Source organism: Diaphorina citri, unplaced genomic scaffold (genome assembly GCF_000475195.1).
Source record: "Diaphorina citri unplaced genomic scaffold, Diaci psyllid genome assembly version 1.1 scaffold966, whole genome shotgun sequence".
In the NCBI taxonomy this organism is placed as follows: Eukaryota; Metazoa; Arthropoda; class Insecta; order Hemiptera; family Psyllidae; genus Diaphorina; species Diaphorina citri.
In genome coordinates this window covers 17317-28548 of record NW_007378397.1, presented here as the reverse complement: position 1 = coordinate 28548, position 11232 = coordinate 17317, and the positions used below count along the sequence as shown (strand labels likewise).

General features: G+C 37.8%; 1 pseudogene; it reads left to right on the top strand.

Moving 5' to 3' along the window:
* Positions 1-91: 91 nt before the first annotated feature.
* LOC108252898 overlaps positions 92-11232 on the top strand; it is a 28072-nt pseudogene continuing 16931 nt past the window's right edge.

The window sequence follows — 11232 nt, the reverse complement described above, 5'->3', positions numbered from 1 at the left end:
AGTCAATAGACAGACGTTGAGTCAATGGTTGTCGTTGTCTCAAACCTGCTCTTTAGGCCAAGCACTACACCAATGGTTTCTATACTATTTCATGGAAGGGGCACATAAAAATCAGGTTCGTAGGTTAGCACACATTTCAACACGTGAAACAGGGTAGTCTTGACTTGAGAGGGAGTGCAAGATACATTAAGTACTGCATTTTTCTCAGGATTTTCATCTATTCGTGATCATAGAAGTTCAAAACTCATGCCAGTTGGTTGATTTTCCTATAGTTGAGTGTGGTCTTTAAGCTTTGGCATTTTATTGATGTAACTATTTTCAACTTGAATGCCCAATATCTTTTATTACTTCGTTCGATGCTTTTCCCTTATGGCCCATAAAGCTGTTTTATTGTTTGCCCATTTCAATTGTTTTGTTCAATAATTACATAGGTATTTGTCTAGACAAATAGATCATTTTGAATCCCCTATTCTAAATTTCCCTCCATCTGATTTTCTGTTTCAGTCAGACCCTGGTGTGGGGGTGGATGCGTTTTTTCACGCAATTTACACTCGTCCAAACACTTCCTTCAGCGTCCTGCTTGGTTCTGCCTCCTCAGATGTGACAGAGAGTTTGGCCAAGATATCTCCCTACTGGAATATGGTGCAGGTAAGGAACATGGAAACACTGATTCAAACTGATGTGCTAACTGAAGCTGCTATTGAAAAGCTAGACATCAAAATGGATTCTGTGTAAATATTCCAAAAGCATTGGTTCACCAATCCTGAAGGATTTTCCTATTTGCTCACTTTGGAAGTTTCAAAATTTGAACACTGCGAAAAAAATTATTCCCTTAGCGTAAAGATGACGTGTTCACTGTCAAGGTAAAAGATTGGAACTGGCAGATTACAGATAGCAAAAATATGTGTATTATAACGAAGTCAATAATGCAGTGAACGCTCCAATAGAAACGAGTCCAGTCTAGTGAACTGTAAACTGATGCAGCTCCAATATTATTATTATTAGTGCAACACTCTGAACAATACGGATTAAAGTATTAGAGTAAAAAATAATATATGTGCTGCACTAATAATAATAATATTGGAGCTGCATCAGTTTACAGTTCACTAGACTGGACTCGTTTCTATTGGAGCGTTCACTGCATTGACTTCGTTATAATACACATATTTTTGCTATCTGTAATCTGCCAGTTCCAATCTTTTACCTTGACAGTGAACACGTCATCTTTACGCTAAGGGAATAAATTTTTTCGCAGTGTTCAAATTTTGAAACTTCGAAAGTGAGCAAATAGGAAAATCCTTCAGGATTGGTGAACCAATGCAATATTTACACAGAATGCATTTTGATGTCTAGCTTTTCAATAGCAGCTTCAGTTAGCACATCAGTTTGAATCAGTGTTTCCATGTTTGAAATTTTCATCGGTACCTAGACCCAAATACCCGATGAAACGCAGTCAACACTGTCTTACGTAGCGCTTTCAGTGCAATAGTCCTAAACCAAAATGGACGCGGCACAAAAGGGATCAGGAAGAGACCGCCTTAACATAATAATACGTAGCGCTTTAGAAATTTTCATCGGTACCTAGACCCAAATACCCGATGAAACGCAGTCAACACTGTCTTACGTAGCGCTTTCAGTGCAATAGTCCTAAAACAAAATGGACGCGGCACAAAAGGAATCAGGAAGAGACCGCCTTAACATAATAATACGTAGTGCTTTTTTGCTTCGTCAGTGACGATTCTCTTCCTCATAAATCAAAATAATGTTCATGCCCACTGCACCGGTATGTTGTTAATAAATTCCTACCTTACGTTTCCTTTCCAGACCATCTCTTCCACAAATGATCCCCAGACCCTCTTTTACCTTAATCATCCCCCACTAGCTTTTCTCTCTTTATATAAGCGTCCCCTTAGCTCTTGCTCTCTAATCATCCCCTAGCTCACCCTCTATTTATCTTCCTATCCGTCCTCTAATCGTGCTTTTCTCAAAAACCCTGTCAAGTGGGGGAGTGTCAGCGGTGACAATGGGTGTTTGCATACTCTTGAGTCTCATGACCCTTGGTAAGGAATATATTATTCGTGTACTCTTGGTGTACCGTACTGTTGTTGTAAAGCGACTTTACCTTTGTAGTTTTGTAGCTACGTTATTTATACTGTCGGTTTGTACCTAGCTAACTGATCCAGGATTGATGGAGTTCTAAGCAAAATTTAGGTAGTAATTGACCGAAACCTTGGGTTTGTCCTATCAAATTTCCTCTTGAAAATCAAAACCATTGGTAAATATCTATCAGAGAGTTTGATTGAAAACGAGAAAAATCTTCTATCTTGATTTCTCTCCTTAGTTAATCGCCACTGAGTTTCATTCTCTCCTTCTTGTTCCTCCGCGTCATTCACACATGTCAGAGGAAGAGGGGAACATTCATGTTCCATGTTGCGTCATTAACAAAAACACAAGAGGCGATAAAAAAGGAGACTTAGTCCAAAGATTCTGCGAAAGTTTTCAATAGGTGGGGTTTTAAGACTATAATCAATCAAAATAATTGATAAGAAACTAAAAAAATCGTGATTTTATTATTGAACGAATCAAGAAACATTATTAAAAAAATGTCGTAAGTGGGTCTCGATCTTGCAACCTCCACCTTGCTAGCCATATATAAATGTAAGGTGGTACGTCAAAATCTCTGAAAATTTCAAGTGGTACGTGTTTACTAAAAGGTTGAGAACCCCTGGTAAGGAATCGCCACTGACTTTCATTCTCTCCTTCTTGTTCCTCCGCGTCATTCACACATGTCAGAGGAAGAGGGGAACATTCATGTTCCATGTTGCGTCATTAACAAAAACACAAGAGGCGATAAAAAAGAAGACTTAGCCCAAAGATTCTGCGAAAGTTTTCAATCTCATTAACCATACAACAAGCTACCTACCTCCGTGTACAACGAGAATTTTCTGTATGCTTTCTGTCACAGACAGACTTTAGATTGTTTGTTTTTGTTTGTACTGCGTTTTGTACATCGTTAGATGTCTCATTTATTTCGCTTTCTGTCACAGACAGACTTTAGATTGTTTGTTTTTGTTTGTACTGCGTTTTGTACATCGTTAGATGTCTCATTTATTTCATTTCAGGTACTTTTAAGGGAAGTCCCTTTTCCCGCAAACCTTCCAGCTACGTTTGCTTTTGTTTTTTCCTGTAATATTGTACAAAATTTCTCATTTCTCCCCAATCCGATTTTATCCTGCGTTGTAATCATTAATGTCCAAATTAAAAATATTCATTACGTCAAGTAGAAAAATAATTTAGAGTTGCCGAACGATGTCAAAATTTAAGTAACTACACACTATGTCAGTCTATCACATACAAAGCTTAAAAGATTTGGATCGACTTCTAACAACTTACAAGGATGCTACCTTGGCTATTAACTTCTATACAGAATGGTCTGCACAAAGTAAAATAATCAGCAAGGAATTCGAGTGTCTAAGTAGAAACCCTGTTTGTGATCCCCTAGTGTTTGCTCACTGTCACACTGAGATACACTCAGATATTTCCCAAAGGTATAATGTTGATAAAGTTCCCACTTTATTGTTCATAAAGAAAGGAAAAGTAGTCGATCGATTGGATGGATTTGAACCGAAATATTTACAGAAGAAATTATTACATCATGGAGCCAAGCAGTATCAATGCACTTATCACTTGAATGTGTGTCCTAGTGACCTTTGCACCAGAATGAATACATTACTGAATTGTACTGAAATGATTTTGTTTGTCAAGTGCTTCTACACTGCCATAAGTAAAAAATAATTAAAAAAAAAATAATAATATATATATAAAAACTGTATAATATTACCACTCGGTATCATTTACATGAGGTCATCAAATTATTATGAATCATTCATCCAATTAAAGCTTGAACGAGATTTTACCGAGCTCTAGATACCTACATAGGTTGATGTAATTATTCTCAAAGTGTTTATACAATGTACATTCTATAGGTATAGAGCTGCGTGTATTTTCTGTCTAATATTTTGTTCTAAAAATCGCAAGTCCTGATGGAAATTCCTAATATTTTAATCCGCTTTGAAGAGATTATTTATCCTTTACAACAAGGGGAACAATATTATTGAATGTTTTTATTAAAAGCTTTCCGTTGAAAGTTTGGAGCTCAAGAGATTATTTATCCTTTACAACAAGGGGAACAATATTATTGAATGTTTTTATTAAAAGCTTTCCGTTGAAAGTTTGGAGCTGGGTCTCAAAAACGAAATTCACAGTGTACTTAGCAAAACGCTGACACGGAAACTTTCAGTTGTGGTGCTTTTGTTTTTGTGTCTATAGCGAGTTCTGTGAGAGAATTTAGCAAGATTGACGGTGAAAAAAAAACGTAGTACAACTTACCAAGTGGTTAGGTATTGAATTCAAACTTTGTTGCCTTTGAAATTACACGTGTACTTAGCAAAACGCTGACACGGAAACTTTCAGTTGTGGTGCTTTTGTTTTTGTGTCTATAGCGAGTTCTGTGAGAGAATTTAGCGAGATTGACGGTGGAAAAAAAACGTAGTACAACTTACCAAGTGGTTAGGTATTGAATCCAAACTTTGTTGCCTTTGAAATTACACATATTTTTATGGTGGTCATAAAATCCATCTTAAAGCACCCGAGTAATTTGTAAAACCATTAATAATAATAATAATAATAATAATAATAATAATAATAATAATAATAATAATAATAATAATAATAATAATAAGGGTTCATTCATGCTATACAGGATCAAGTAATGAAAACAAGGAATTACATCAAGTACATTATGAAGCAAGATATTGAAAATGAAATGTGTCGTTTATGCAACCAGATTACGGAAAGCATACAACACTAAGTTGAACTGAAAGAACAAATCTTCAAGATAGAGAAATTTTAGAAGCACGAAATTGTCATGAAGAAAAATGGCGTGTGAAGAAAAATCCAATTAAATTTGGTAACCTGGTACGGCTCTTGACAAAATAATTGGAATGTTAGTTTTTGCTGACACAGTGGACACAATGCCCTATTGAATCTTGAACAAATAATGGCCGGGGCCACACTTCACGATTAAAGCTAATCAAAGAAGCAAGTTATTAGTTAAGAACTACTTTATAAAATTCTACATTTTCAATTTAAGTAACGTTATGTTTAAACAAGAACACCTAATGCTGCAGCCGCCTTTCATAGCAAAATTTATTAAGGGTTGAACTTTGGATCCAAAATTTCGTGTCCCTTTCACTACTTCATCATGTAAGATCCTTTAGCTACTGAACTAGTTATTCACAATGTGACTAAGCTACAATTAATTAAATTAAATAGTAGATTTGTTTTCAACTTTCTTTGTTCTTAAAAAGTTATTACATTTATTTCCAGGGAGATCTGCCCACAATTGAAGAGATCAACGAACACATACAAAAAACTTTGCAGCAGAAGCAACGTGGTAAATCCCCCAGTATCAGTGGAGGATTACCCATGCTCTTGCTCTCCGTATTGCCTCCAGTAATACCTAGGGCAAGTTGGCCATCCGCTGAACACTGTGTTAACCCCATGCGGCGTAGTGTCACCTTCAACTCTGAACCTAAACTAGATGAGTCCGCAGTCAGCAGACGTAACAGCAGATACGAGGGAGCAGGAGAGAGTGAGAGTGAGGAAAAGGTTAATATGCTGACGCGACTCCGGCAGCTGCTCAGCAAGAATCAGAAGCCTGGCATTGCTTCAGCATTGCGGGCACACATGGGCTATATTACCCACTTTGTCCCGGGTAAAAGAAGTTCAGAGGAGAGTATAGACAGCAATGAGAACTCAGAAGCAAGGGGACCACAATATCATAGTGGTCCTATTATCATCACTCCTGAGGAAGGAGGAGGGGAGAAGACAACTTCCCAACATAGAGTGTCCTTCCTACTTGATAATTTGAAGCCTGATCAAGAGTCCATGTTGAAACAGACTAGAATCAGCTCCCCTCGCTTCCCCCACCGTATTCTTCCCACCTCCAGCTTGACAGATATTAGGAGGAGAAGTAATAAGTTACTGGAGGAGGGACAGAAGAGTCACTCCCTGGAGGATACCACAAGGTTCAGAGTATGGACAACACGCGCCTCATTGGATAATAACCATACAGGGTGCACTGTCAATCAAGATCAGGAGCAGGAGACGTCAGCTTGAACCAGCCTGTACATTATAACGAAGAAGAAAATATGTTATTTATGATCTCGTGATTATCAATCGATTGTGTATTGCAAATATCATTACATGTTTACTTAAACTTGAGACTAATTCCTGAAAGGTATAATGTTGTAGTTTACAATCTAGGTACACTTAGGTTTTATGAACATAGGGAAATCATAATATAGCAATATCCTAAAGAAGAAAGTACCACAATCGCTTGTGATCTACACCATCCCTTTCAGGAATTTATCAATCGATTGTGTATTGCAAATATCATTACATGTTTACTTAAACTTGAGACTAATTCCTGAAAGGTATAATGTTGTAGTTTACAACCTAGGTAAACTTAGGTTTTATGAACATAGGGAAATCATAATATAGCAATATCCTAAAGAAGAAAGTACCACAATTGCTTGTGATCTACACCGTCCCTTTCAGGAATGAAGTCTTGGAATAAAGTTAACACATAAAAGTAATTTTGGAAGAGATTACGTACCTCAACGTAGAAAGCAGGATACGCTAATCTTAAGAATAGCACTACTAGTCACACTAAGGAGGTCTTTACTATAGGATTTCGATAGATCATCAGACGGTGGGATAGCATGAATTCTCAGGACATATCAGGGTTGGTAAGGCTGATCAGGGCTGATATACGTGTTCACGGTTTACTAAGAACAACAAGGTCTTCTTCTTCACTTGTGACATCGTCTTCATAACTGACATCACTTTCATCAAAGTAGGGCTTGACCACGGCGTTTTTATCAGCACCTGTAACACAAACCAACTGAGAAAAGATAACTCTTTTTGAGCTTTTTCAAAGATTTCACCCAAAATAAAGGCCGAACAGTACGTTTCTCGAGGTCCATCCCTCGGGCACTTTTGATCGTCAACTCTTTTTGAGCTTTTTCAAAGATTTCACCCAAAATAAAGGCCGAACAGTACGTTTCTCGAGGTCCATCCTAAACCATCGAAGCTCTCTGCAAAATTTGAGCAATCTGTGGCTAAAGGTAAAGTCCTGAGAACCGCTCATTCCTTTTGAGCTTTTTTCCCGTATAGCCCTAAATACCAAAACTTTGGTCCGGAATAACAGCCGAACTGTACCTTCTGGAAACATGGATTAGGGACATTATTGATCTACATAATTTATCCAACCTTTGTGTTAAGTTCAAGCTGCTTTGGCCGAAATTTAAAGTTATTGTAGCTTAGACTTCAGAACATAAAGTAGTCTCCAGAGATTTCCTACCTACTTATCTCTTACCTGCAATACCAGATCCATCATGATGCAAGCTAGCAGCTGTACTTTCACTTTCAATAGGGGTCGCCTCAGACTTGACTGCTAGGGTGACCTCTACCCTTGCTATTTGCCCATGGATAACCTGTACTGTGACCTTGCTGGTCTCATGATTAGGAGCGACCACTGAGATCTCATGAGAACCTACAGGTAACCATAGCTTGACCAGGGCAAGATCTGGCGTCACCTGGAATCGATCTCGATACCCTTGGACTGTGAGGCTGGCGGTTCGTACTGGTTCACCATGCGGGTCCTTGATGATCGCAAGGAGACCTGATATAGGAAGAGTTGAGTTAGATGAGCGATGTGTATACTGTGACCATTAAGAGTGATTTATATTCGGTTCCACAAGGACCTATGTAGAATTAAAATATTTTGTTGACAGGTCATAGGTGCATACATTAGGAAAGCTCAATTTTTCCTAGTACCCTTGAAGGCTACTGTAGTAGCACCAACAAAGTAGTATTGACTGTCAAGAGTGATTTATATTCGGTTCCACAAGGACCTATGTAGAATTAAAATATTTTGTTGACAGGTCATAGGTGCATACATTAGGAAAGCTCAACTTTTCCTAGTACCCTTGGAGGCTACTGTAGTAGCAACAACAAAGTAGTATTGACTGTCAAGCTATGTTTCCTGGACCCAATTGGGAGTTATAGGAAATTGGGTGCGTTCTATTCGGTTCCACAAGGACCTATGTAGAATTAAAATATTTTGTTGACAGGTCATAGGTGCATACATTAGGAAAGCTCAATTTTTCCTAATACCCTTGGAGGCTACTGTAGTAACCACAACAAAGTAGTATTGACTGTCAAGTTATGTTTCCTGGACCCAATTGGGAGTTATAGGAAATTGGGTGCGTTTATTCTAAGTAAGGTCACTAAACCTTGTAATTAGAATTACCTTGTATGGAAGACTCAAGTAGGCCTAGAATTGGATCCAAACTATGCATCCATAGAGGTACAATGGAAGACGGAGGATCATAGTTGCAGCAGCTCAGACCAATTGAGAACTGAAAAGCTTCAGATTTTATTTCCAGTTTATAATCTTAAATTTAGTAACGTGTGATGTAGAATTAGTACCTATCTAATGTAGCAAGTAAAAGAACTGAAAAGGTAGGACAAATAATGATATGGTTAATTAGTTAATTTCCTCACAAATCTTCAGTTTCGTAAATTTGAGTTGCTCGCGCAGAAGTCGACATATACATTTTAGAGTTGTCTGTATACCCGGTTGGAGGAAATGAACAAAAATGCGTTAAAAAAAAATCAATAATAATAATACGATTCAAATATCAACTGAAAAGGTAGGACAAATAATGATATGGTTAATTAGTTAATTTCCTCACAAATCTTCAGTTTCGTAAATTTGAGTTGCTCGCGCAAAAGTCGGCATATACATTTTAACATAGAGTTATCTGTATACCCGGTTGGAGGGGAAAAAAATCAATAATAATAACACCAATTATTTATAAAAGGAATAATAATAATACGATTCAAATATCTAATAATGAGGGAAAATAGCCATATGATTAATACGGGGAAATAATAGCTTCAGATTTTATTTCCAGTTTATAATCTTAAATTTAGTAACGTGTGATGTAGAATTAGTACCTATCTAATGTAGCAAGTAAAAGGGGCTGTTGTAGAGATACATTTCTTACAAAAATATATCCCGAAGGGCAGTGTCCTAAACTACATGTCAATATTGTCAATTTCATGTTGTATAACACACATGCAGAATGACAAACATCAACACCCAGAGGTAAATAGGTAAGTAGCTCAAAAGACACCTTTGGATACGAACACAGAAGTTATTCCTGCTTTCCAGTACATTTCTTACAAAAATATATCCCGAAGGGCAGTGTCCTAAACTACATGTCAATATTGTCAATTTCATGTTGTATAACACACATGCAAAATGACAAACATCAACACCCAGAGGTAAATAGGTAAGTAGCTCAAACTCAAAAGACACCTTTGGATACGAACACAGAAGTTATTCCTGCTTTCCAAGTAGGACCACTATGTCTTTGCACAAGTTTATACAACAGCCCTTTCTAATCCTTCCTTCTTTTGTCTGAAATTGCATTTTCTTCCTTTCCTACCAGTTCAAATTTGTGATACTTTTTCTTCCTCACATAGATTTTCAAAATGAAAATTTTCCGCATTAAAAACGTGTTTTATGTTTCTTATTGAATTATGTTTGAAAAGAGTGTACCTTTCACTTCCGTGGAAAGTTTGTTAATATCAATGCCATCAGAGTTGTAGTATGAGGTTTATTGCAAACTGCCAAGCTATCATTTATTAGACAGTAATGACACCAATATTAATTTATTGAATTAAGTATACATAGGTAACATAATTATTCCTTTCTAGGACCAACTTCCCCCGGGGGGTGGAGGGGGGCGAAGCCCCCCTCCCGAGCACGAAGTGCGAGTTTGGTTGATATTCCCATTTTGAAATGCTTTCTAATCATGAGCTCTCTATTTCATGAGCTCTCTATTTTTATTTTATGCAGGAATTTCAGCTGCGGTTGGCCCACCGAGTTTGCAGTAAAGATTCCTGAAAATCATTTTATGCAGGAATTTCAGCTGCGGTTGGCCCAGCGAGTTTGCAGTAAAGCAATAAAGTTCATTTCCAATTATCTTAATAGCCCACTCAAATTCCTCGATACAGAGGAAATATTTGATGTTCTCTTCAGTAACTTTCCACCAGCACTCAAACTCATTATGTCAAATGCAAAATAATATCTAGATAACATCATCAATACGACGGAAACTGAGGTTATTTCAAGTCATGTCAATTTTCTTCCCACAAAGTACCTCCACCGTGTAGAGAACTAGTGAAGTAGTTTCAGCATTTGTCGTTCTCATGCTGTTCTGAGAGCAGAAACTTTCATTACGTGTCTTGGCGTGTAAATTACTTTGAGAAACCTTAATAACCGCATGCACATTTCAGGCAAACTTACCCCGGGAGCGCGCAGCGCGACCGTATACGCAACCCCGCGTAGCGAACACGCGAAGCCCCCGGGGGGTGGAGGGGGGCGAAGCCCCCCACCCGAGCACGAAGTGCGAGTATCTAGATAACGTCATCAATATGATGGAAACTGAGGTTATTTCAAGTGATGTCAATTTTCTTCCCACAAAGTACCTCCACCGTGTAGAGAACTAGTGAAGTAGTTTCAGCATTATTTGTCGTTCTCATGCTGTTCTGAGAGCAGAAACTTTCATTGCGTGTCTTGGCGTGTAAATTACTTTGAGAAACCTTAATAACCGCATGCACATTTCAGGCAAACTTATCACGACAGCTTTACGTCGGATTATAGACGGTCTTAACGCGTTTGACAAGTTTACTGTGAACAATACAGTCATCTTTGTTAGTGTTATGTGGAACGAGTTGTGTGTGTACTCAAATAGCAGCTTTGCACAACTTTCTAAAACCTATAAGTAAAGTTTTAGCTGGTGGGGATTTTGGTAAAGAGTGCTTTGTCGAAAGCGGAATTCTCATTCTTCTAGCTTATGGCATTAGTCAGCACTTTCAATACTGGCACACAAGAGAATATCGACTTACCTCAATGAGAAATAATTCACGTTATATTTTTCCCGAAGAAAGAAGACATTGCCAAATCGGATTATAGACGGTCCTAACGCGTTTGACAAGTTTACTGTGAACAATACAGTCATCTTTGTTAGTGTTATGTGGAACGAGTTGTGTGTGTACTCAAATAGCAGCTTTGCACAACTTTCTAAAACCTAT